Source organism: Hipposideros armiger, unplaced genomic scaffold (genome assembly GCF_001890085.2).
Source record: "Hipposideros armiger isolate ML-2016 unplaced genomic scaffold, ASM189008v1 scaffold_149, whole genome shotgun sequence".
Taxonomy (NCBI): Eukaryota; Metazoa; Chordata; class Mammalia; order Chiroptera; family Hipposideridae; genus Hipposideros; species Hipposideros armiger.
This window is the reverse complement of record NW_017731499.1, coordinates 42,341-52,687: the sequence shown is the minus strand read 5'-3', so window position 1 is coordinate 52,687 and position 10,347 is coordinate 42,341.

Sequence of the window (10,347 nt, the reverse complement as noted above, 5' to 3'; positions counted from 1 at the left end):
AGAATTATTAGCTCCATTTTGTGTTCATAATTAATGCTCTATATAATCACTATGAGAGAGCACATATCTGTTGTTGTAAGCCACCCATCTATGGGCATTTGTTGCAGCAGCCCTGGGAAACTCCTACAGTGCTATTATGATCTCGTTATGGTTTGCATGTGCCATGCTGGGACACAAATATTCATCTCTCCAACGCCCCCTAATATCCCCCATACCTTGAGACTTAAATTCCTGACACCAAAGCTAATTTTACCTTTTAACCTGCACGAAGCTATTTTTATTTCAACCTCCAGTCCAGGTTTTGTTGAGTTGCGATTAACGAGGTGGCTGAGTGCTTCCGGAAGGTCTCGACAGAACTGCATAATTAGTCTCCTGTGTCAGCTCCAAGCAGCATTAAACAGAGATGGAGACTCTAGCGCCAGACTGGCTCTCATCTGCCGTTCCTCATCTTGGGCCAAGGGGCCATTTAGATCAGCGGCCTCTGGGGTACACACTGAAAGGGGAGACCACTGTGTGGATGCCCTGAAAGGCAACTGCATTTTCACTGGATTTCCAGGGAGATTCTGCTGCTGACTAAAGCCACATGTTATAATATTAACCCCTTAGGCACGGAGTTTCCCAGGCCTGGAGGGATCTGGACTCGGGCTATAGCTAACGCACTTTGGGAAAGGGGAATTCTCCCCACTGTTTTTCCTTCCTCTCTGTGGTCTTGGAGTGGACGCTGGGGTAGGCTATTTCTGAGGTGTGACTAGAACTCCCTACCCCAGTTTACACTGGGAGGCTGAGGCTGGAGAGTGTTCAAGATGAGATGGAGGGAGTGAGATGGTAAGAGTGGGCAAACGTCGGCAAGGCCATCTGCAGTCTTGTCCAGCCTCCTTTTGGGAGGCGAAGCCTCTAACCCCAAGAGGACGCCTTTGCCCTGTCCTTACAGCCGACCAGTAAGACTGCTTTCCAGACCTGGCTGGTTCTTTGATCAGATCTCCCAGTATCTGGGGTTTTTGGGGATGGGGTGGACGGTTGTTTGTTTTGGTATCATGTCTATACAGCCACTGTCTATCTGGGGCAGAAGAATCCACTCAGTAAACCCACTTACTTAGCAAATACTTATGGAGGATTGGACACATGCTAGGACTGTCCTAGATACTGTGGAAGAGAGTAAAATGTGGGCCACGCCTCTGACTTACCCGGATTGTCCATTGTTTGGAAAGAAAGACAATAAGTCTGTGGCAATACATTCCATGGCCCGATTTCAGTGAGTGATAAGGGCTGGAGGTGGGGATGGAGTCGTGGGAGGGACAGTTTAGAGAAACTGGTCAAAAGGGTCTCTCTGAGACAGCGGCATACACCAGAGACATGGATAAATCGAGGATGGGGCGCTGGACATAATCTAGTTGAAGAGAATTCCAGTACCAGAGAACAGCCAGTGAGAGGACCCTGAGGAGAGAGAGAATTCCACACGTCTGCCACCCACGTGCGGAGTGAGTTGGGGAGAGGGTCGTAGGAGGTAAGGTCAGGAAGTCACAGAGGTCAGACCATGTTGGAATGTGCAGCGCTCCAGGTCAGAGGCAGTCCTGGACTAGACTAGGATGCAAGTGGTGGAGAGGTGGCCAAATGCGTGGATTCGGGGTGGGTCTTGAGTTGACAGGTTGACGGGACTCACAGATTGAACGTGGGAGAGGACAGCAAGGGAAAAGTAAGCACTTATAGTTCCTAGACACTGGCAGGATATTGGAGATATTAAAGAACCACTAATTTCTTAGAGGCGGTAATGGCCGTATGGTTGTATATTCTTCATCGCCCTTACTTTTCAGGGATCTATACCGAAAGCATTATAAATTAGACATATAATTCTAGGGTTAGCTTCAAGATAATAGGGGAGGGGCAGCCTTTGGTGGGGGTGAGAGGATGAAACAAGATTCGACAAACACTGAACATTGCTGAAGCCGGGTTTTCAATGCACCATTCGCTCCCCTCTTGTGTATGTTGGAAATTCTCCATGATAAACGTTATAAAGAGGCACCATTTCTTCTGGTATGGGCAAGACTGGGGAAGGACTAGGGCAGCAGGTGAAGGTCTCCTGTGGCATGACTTCAAATGCTGGTCCCGGACCTGAGACGTCAGAGAGAGGATTCCTGTTTTCAATCCGCGTTTGGTGAAAGCCACGGATGTGAAACCCGCAGGTACGAAGGGCCGATCGTATTTAATGGGGGGTGGGGGGGGATCCACCTACAGGTGGACACGTGCAGTTCAAGCCCGTGTTTTTCAAGGGTTAACTGTATATAGAAACACGTAGGGGGGAGCTCATGTTGCAGAGAAGGAGGGATTTACTCTCAGGAGAGAGAAGGCTACACAAAGGACTCAGCAAAATTTTCAAGGACCAATAGACGTTTGTCTGGTGGACTACAGGGATGCGCATTCCGACAGCAGGAGTACCATCCTCCAAGGCGCAGAGATGAGAAACAAGAGGCGCGCAGGTGCGCTCGAGGGGCGGGCACGCCAGCCTGGGAGCCTTGAGTGCCGCGCTGAAGTGCCTGTTCCGTGCTCTGTAGCACTGGGCATCCAGGAAAGGGACCTGGGCCAGGCCGGGTCAGGTGGGCTCTGTGTTTGTAGAGCAATCCCTCTGCTGGTCGCGTATGGAATAAATTAGAGAAGGTGAGTTGTAGGCCAGCAGACAGCCTTAAAACACAGCTTCGCGGGACGTCAGCACTGGGGCACGCGTCTTCCCCTCCTTCCCAGGCCACAAGGGCGCGTGGAGCTGCGCTAGCATCATCGTCCATCCATCACAGTAGGGTCTGTAACCAGCGGTCAAGGTGTGCTGCCCAGGTAAGGAAGAACTTTCTGTCGCACGCTGACAGTCGCCGTAGGATGCTGGAGAAACCTCCAGATCCATCTGAGGCAGTAAATAGAGGAAACAGGTTCCCAATGTGGCGTCAAGGCGACCAGTGGGCGGGGTGGGGGTGGCTGTCAGGCTGCGGCTTAGCAGGAAGGTCTCTCCCTCCCCACCCACATCTTAGCAGCGGTGCTGGCTATTCTGCATCCCAGCAGCTCTTTGGAGAACGGTCTGTGATTCGGGGAGGGGATTCCAACCCTCCCTTTACTTGTAGCAGCTGTGAAAATGCAGCCCGGTTGCTCATTTAGGTGGTGATGTGTCATCTGAGGTCGTGGAAGATGCCGCTTGTAGCTATTTGGCACACGGAGTCCTGGAAGAAAAGCCCGAGACGTAGAAGTGTCAGGCAGTGATTTTCCGGGGAGAGCTATTGCAGATGGGAAGCTTTGCTCTGCCCTGAGGCATGATAACTTCATGAAGCCAGGTCTGGTGGCGGGAGGAACGCGAGCGTGCGCGTGGGGGTTCTCGCTTGGAACCACCTGTTGACAGGGTGCATGGGGAGAGACCTGCAGGGATTTGACTGGCAGTTTCCTTTATAATGGGCCTGGCTAAAGGCAGGCAGGAAGGAGGACCATGGAGTAAGAGTCATCAGCGGGACTGGCAACAATCCCGCTGTTATAACAACAATTTCCGCTTGTCCAGTGGAATGCTTACAGAGGCCAGATACCAGGACAAACACTACACAACCCTCTGTATTGGCTTGCTCGGCTGCCGTGACAAAGTTCCACAGACTGAGTGGTTTAAACAACAGAAATGTATTGTCTCACAGTCCTGGAAGCCAGAAGTCCAAGATCAAGGTGTGAGCAGGGCTGGCTCCTTCTAAGGACTGCGAGGGAAGGATGTGTCCTAGGTCTCCCTCCCTGGCTTGCAGATGGCCGTCTTCACGTCATCTTCCCTCTGTGTGCTAATCTCCTCTGCTTATAAGGACACAGTCGTGCTGGATTAGGGCCCACCCTAATGACCTCATATTAATTTGACTCCCTCTGTAAGACCGTATTCCAAATAAGGTCACATTCTGAGGTCCTGGGGGTTAGTACTTCAACATATGAATTTGAGAGACATATGAATTTGAGAGGACACAATTCAGCCCGTAACATCCTCTTATATCATCCTTACAGGGATGGCAAGAGGAAACACTTACCAGAGTCATTTAAAGATAAGTAAACGGAGGCTCAGAGAGGTTGTGACGCCGGCCTGAAATCATGCCTGTCTCCCTTTCCTGCATTATTTTGTCTCTATGTACGTAGTATGCATGCTCCTTGTCTATTTCATCGTCTGCTGCAGACACACGCAAGAATTTAAGCCCCGTGAAAGCAGAGATTGCATCCATTTTGTTCACTGATGTGTCTCTAACACCTTGCACAGAGCTTGGCTCATAGAAGGAGCTCAATAAATAAATATTTGTAGAATATTGACATCACACTTAAAGACCAAACTCCTCACCATTGCCCCTTTGACCCTGTATGACGTGGCCCCTGTCCCTTCCTCCCACCTCAGCTGCATTCCTCGCCGTGTCTACAGTCACAGTTACTTCTCAAACACACCAAGAGCATTCTGACCTCGGGGCCTTTGCACCTGCTGCCAAAACAGTCTCTTCCCCTGGTATCCTCATGGCTTATTTGCTCCCTTCATTCAGGCCTCTAGTCAAAAGTCACCTTGTCAGAGAAGCGTTCCTTGACCCCCATATCTAAATAGCCCCCCGCCCACCCCACCTCTCCTTCCCCTTTCCTGTTTTATGTTCCATCCTAACACTTGCCGTTCCCTAACCTTATGGCATGTATTTAATATGTTTGTTTACCACGTCTCCGCTTTCATTCTCTACCGGAGATGCCAAAGTAATAAGCTTGCAGAAATCTCATAATAAAGTGTAAGATGCCAAGACTCCAGAACACCCCAGATGGGGCCTCGGCCCTTGTTATCACTTCCCTAAATGATGTCAGGGAACAGCATGCCTGAGCTTCACTGCGCCAGCCTCTCCTGGGCACTGTTTGACTCACCCCATTTGACAGATTAAGTCAGCATGGTCACATGGAAAGCAATCCAGTGCCCTCTTGGCTACTTCTGAGAGATTGCGCAAGGGCCTCTGCTCAGCCTCAGCTCAGCCCAGCCACGCTGGAATGTGAGCGCAAGATCGCTAGATCTTCGGCTTTGTTTTTTTTTTTTAAGAAGTTGTGAATCTTGAGTGTTAGGTAGAAGTTCCTAGTTTTTAATGCAGAGCGTACACCCTGGATGGCAACAATCAGCTGGAGCTGAGAGCTGCTGCCGCTATGAAAAGGACATGAACTCTTTAGTTAAACACAAACCTCACCCAGAATGTTTTGCTCATTTGCCTTACCTGTCTGGTCTCTGACACTATTTCGCTTTTCAGCTCCTGATTCAAGGGTCTGAGTCACTGCTAAGCTGAACATTAGTAGCAGTATAAAGTGGCAGCCACCAAAAAATTAAAAATGAAAATATTTAAAGATGTATGTTATCTAAGGTTGCATCAACAGAGGTACATTGCTCAGAAGAAAGGAGGTGATAGTTCAACTCTGGTTCCCTCAGTGAGATCTCACACCTGGAGTCAAAGCCACTATTTTAAAAGATAAAGATTATTGGAACTTGTTTGTAGCAGAGCAGACAAAAAGGTTGAAGAACTGTCTTTATTTTTTTTAACCTCAAAAAAAAAAAAGCTAGGATATAAGTACTGTATTCAAATGTCTGAGAAACATTCATGTAGAAGAGAGACATGATTTATTCTGTGGGGCTAGTAGGGAGTACAATTAGATCCAGTAGATGGGAGATTCTGAGACATAAATTTCACATCAGCATTCAAAACATGAATTTTCTCATTGTCAGAGCCGAACTGAAATTGAATGAGAAGGAGTCACTTCCCTGCTGCTGGCAGTATTCAAACTGAGGTTGGACAACATTTAGTGGGATATTGTAGAGATGATTCAGGCATCAAAACTAAGGTTGGGGGAAGGACAGGAAGAGGAAGAAAGGAAAGAATGTGAGGAGAAGTACAGATGGATGGATTTATTGAGTGCCTACTATGTGCCTAGCATTCCATCTATACCTAGATAATCTTCCCTTCCCCTTCCAACATTTAAACTCTGGATCAGACCCTTTTCCAACTGATTGCAATTAACTTACAATCTCAGGTGTCCCACATATCCCATCAAATTGCAAATACAAATTATACACAAATTCCGAAGGGGTTGCAGTGAGGTTTCTTTCTCAAAGGGCGACGGGAACCAGAGCGGGAAGCAGATCCCAGAGGCCGCCTCTGCCTCGCTCCCTATCCCCACCTCTGCCTCCCATGACAACAGGAGAATTGCTGCTCACTTGAAAACAGAGCTGGCGGAGACACTGTCAGAATATCCCATTATGGCCACACGTGGTCCTCCTTTCACGCCAACCCTGAGCTACTTTAATGGGGGGGAAATTGTCTTGTTTTGTAAGACAGGCTTGACAGCTGTTCATTGTCTGTCTGCAAGAAGAGGTAATGAGAATTACTCGGCAATTGAGTGTTAACTAGAGAAGTCTACAGCATAACAAGAGGTCCCCGAGATTCGAGGGGAGAAAAATTGCATCTCGCCGAGCCTCCTGTGCACCTCGCTCCATCCCCAGTGGAGACCTTAGCCTGAAATCATGAATTATAATAAAGGAAGAGGACCACTGCAGCTGTTCTGCCTGCAACTGTTTCACGGTCCTACAAGCCATTTCCCGAATCATTGCCAACGGGATCCTTGAAAAATGACTATCAGATGTCACCCTCTGCTCTAATTTTTTCTGGGACACTCAGGATTAAACCCGGACTCATTAATCTGTCTATGAAGCCTTTCATAATGTGTCCCCTGCCAACGTCACCAACCTCACCCTCAGGCCCTCTCCACGGGGCCACCATTGGCTTAAGGCATCGCTCATAGTTTGGATTCCCCCCAAAACAGACCCTAAGACAAGGATTTGGGCATAAGTAGTTTATTTGGGAGGTGGTCCCAGGAAGCAAAGTGAAGGAGTGAGAGAGAGAGGGCGGAGAGAGGAAACTCAGCAGAGGATGTGCAAATGAGCAGGTTACCCTGTGGGTAACTGGAGCCCAGTCCTGCTCAAGACCATCGCCGCGGCTACGGCGCATGCGCCAGAGTTGTCACTGGGGGACGAGGAAGCTGGGATATTTAACCACTGTATCTTTTTCCTCCACTGCCGTAACAAAGTACTGCAAACAGGGTGGCTTAAGACAGCAGATATTCTCTCTCAGCTCTGGAGGCTAAAAGCCCGAACAAAATCAAGGTGTTTGCAGAGGCCACTGTCCTTCTGAGGGTTCAAGGAAAAAGTCCTTCTTTCCTCTTCCAGCTTCTGGTGGCTGCTGGAAATCCTCGGCATTCCTTGCCTTGTAGCTGCATCACTCTAGTTTCTGCTTCTATCCTCACACATCCTTCTTAGAAGGACACCAGCCATCGAATTCAGGGCCCGCCTGATTCCACTATGACCTCATCTAAGTTAATTACATCTGAGAAGACCCTATTTCTAACCACGGTCATGCTTGGAGGTTCCCGGTGGACATGAATTTTCAGGGGACACTATTCAACCTGGTACTTCCACCAACTCCTTTCACCCCTCATCCAGGCAACGTTGTACAACGCCCAAGTCCGGCAGCCCTGGACGGACCCGCTCAACCCCTGCTCTAGCCGGACTGGCCTCCATTGGTGACATCAAGCTTTCTCTCACCTCAGCCCCTCTCGCATGCTGTTCCCTCTGCCTGCAATGCGCTTCCTCCCAATGTCTACATGGCTCATTTCTACTATTTTTCAGATCTATCGTAGGCTCCTGACAGATACTCGTACATGGAACAGAAACCTGACTCACATGAACTTAGCTGCCCCAAAGCAGGAAACTCGTCAGTTCGTGTAACTACAAGGTCAAGGTCAGGCTGGTGTGGGGTTTCCAAGCATGCCTGTAGTGCTCGCGTGCAGCTCCATTCTCACAGCTGTGGGTGGAGCCACACTGGACAGGCAGCACCCTCCCAGGTGGCCCTGAAGGAAGAGCCCAGGGTGGATTCTGGTTTCCCTCAGACCACGTGACTACCCCTGAACCATCGCTGTGGCCAGGAGATTAGAGGATCCTGATTGACCAGGTCTGGGTCACATGCCACATCTTGGACTAAGGGACAGCCACATCCAACCCACATGGAATGAATGGGCTTCCCCCAAAGAAGCTCTGTTACCAAAGTTAGGGGTAAGGGCCAAGCAACAACAGAGGTATCAACTAAAAAGTTTCCACTCGGACAGTATTTCTTCATAGGACCTTCCCTGACCCCACTTCTTACCCCCAAATTAGCCCTATGCTAGTTTCCTCTTGAATCCACTCCTTTTTCCTCAGAGCATTTGTCACTTGTTTATTATATGTATATTTACCTCTTTAATACCTGCCTTACCCACGGGACTATGAACTCCCTAAGGGCAGCGACGACACCCGTCTTGTCACATGCCCGCACCTAGCAGTGCATGGCTTGCCCACAGCAGGTGCTCAAAAAATACCACTGAGTGGCTTTTGTAAAGGAACCCAGTGATCATTTATTCCACTGGGACATGAAGCTGGGAGTGGCACTCGTGTCGCCTGAGTCCCAGCCCAGAGAGTGGCCATTTTCAGAAACAGCCCTCCTGATGACCGCTGTGGTTGGCATAGCTGGCGTAATGCCGGAAGCCAGCCTGACGTGCACAGCTCAAAAGCCCACCTTCGACTGTCGCCCACGAGGTTTGACCTCCACCTCTCACCTGTCTCTTCTCATTGCTCAGCCTGAGTCAGCCTGGCTTAGCACAAACATCAAAAGAGCTTTCAGCAGCGAAAAGAACCAGGTTCAAACAGCAATCCTGCCTCTTAACGCTCCTATGGTTACAAGCAAGCTCTTCAAATGCAATGGGGCTCCATTTCTGCACTGCTTTTTTAACAACTGTTTTCTCTACCTTTACCTTTCATTGCGATGCTGTGTTTTATGAATCCTTATAAAGCCTTCTATAAACCTTCCTGGAACGTATGGGGGGGCGGGTATAAATAAAATGTATCTGCAAAGCAGAGATAGGATTTATCATTCTGGGCTGCTGGGAGGATTAGCAATGATGTAGGCAAAGTACCTGGCAGCAAGTAGCTGCTATTGTCATTGGCATTATTTTTGGTGAGGTTGAATCTCAACAAACAACCTCCTCAGACATCAAGCAGGAAACCAATTTCCTTGAAAATAAATGTCACAGGTATGAAAGGCTTATCCAAAAACAAATCAATAATCTCTAATCAGGATGGGTCAGGGTCTAATACGGTCAGGTTATCGGAGAGACCCCTCAGGGTGGTCAAGGTAAAACTGACCTAACATGCTCTCTGAATTTCCTGTGACCCAACCATAGAGACTTCTAGGCTGAAGGTGAATGAAATAAAACAGGAGCAATCAATATTGGCAGGTGACCACACAAAGAGGTTGAGAATTAAATAGCTTGGCTGTCAGCACAAAATATGATGGGGAATATGCCCACAGAGCAAAAAGATAAACATTAAACTAGATTTTGCAGCTGCAGACTGGCCCAGCTCTTCAGTAAATGATCTAGGTAAATTCAAATTTATAATTAATAATAAAATGAAGAGCATGAGACCTATTTCCCAAAAAAAAGGTCGGATACGGGGATAAATGGAGCATGATGAAAAGGTACATCTTTTAAAATATCAGTTGCAAGAGGAATCAACCAAGGAAACAGAAGATGAGTTCTTTAGAATCACCAAGAAGTAATGGAGATAAAAGATCACTTCAAAATCAATGAAAGTTCAAAGAAAAGTTTATGTAACAGCAAAAGTGGAAAAAACAAAGGATCAGGGAGCATTTAGAAAGAAACGGTAGATAAAATATCACAGTGACAAAAGCCCTTTGAGAAAAAAAATTAGAACAATGTGACTGAAAACAAAGTCAAGGATGTAAAGGAGAACTTTGATGTGACAAAGAGGAAACATGCCAAAATTTTAATAGCTGTACGTGGGCAGGCTTGGAGATTGAGATCTGTTGGAGCCAGACCCACTCTCCCACCCACTGGACATTTTCAAAGTAAGGAGTGACACAGGAAGCTGGGGACTTGGCTGGAAAGCAGCTAGATCTCGCAGTCTTAAAGTTGTTAAGTCACAAATATCTTCTGGAGGGAGCGGCCTGGTCTCACCTTCAAGACGTTTAATCAGAGGTGAGCTGAAACTAACTAAAGCAGCAAACCAACCCCCAACTATCTCAACTTCTGACATATTGAAGAGACTAACTAACCCCTTATGCTAGCTGCCTGAAAGAGAAGAAACTGAGGCATTTCTGGTATAAATTGTTATCAACTTCAGTCTAGTTTTTATACCCAAATTCTGGTATGTGTTAAAAATAACAGGATGAGGGCCGGCCGAGTGGCTCAGTTGGTTAAGAGCTCGCTCAAGAGTTTGAGCTCTGAGCAACAGCGGTTCGA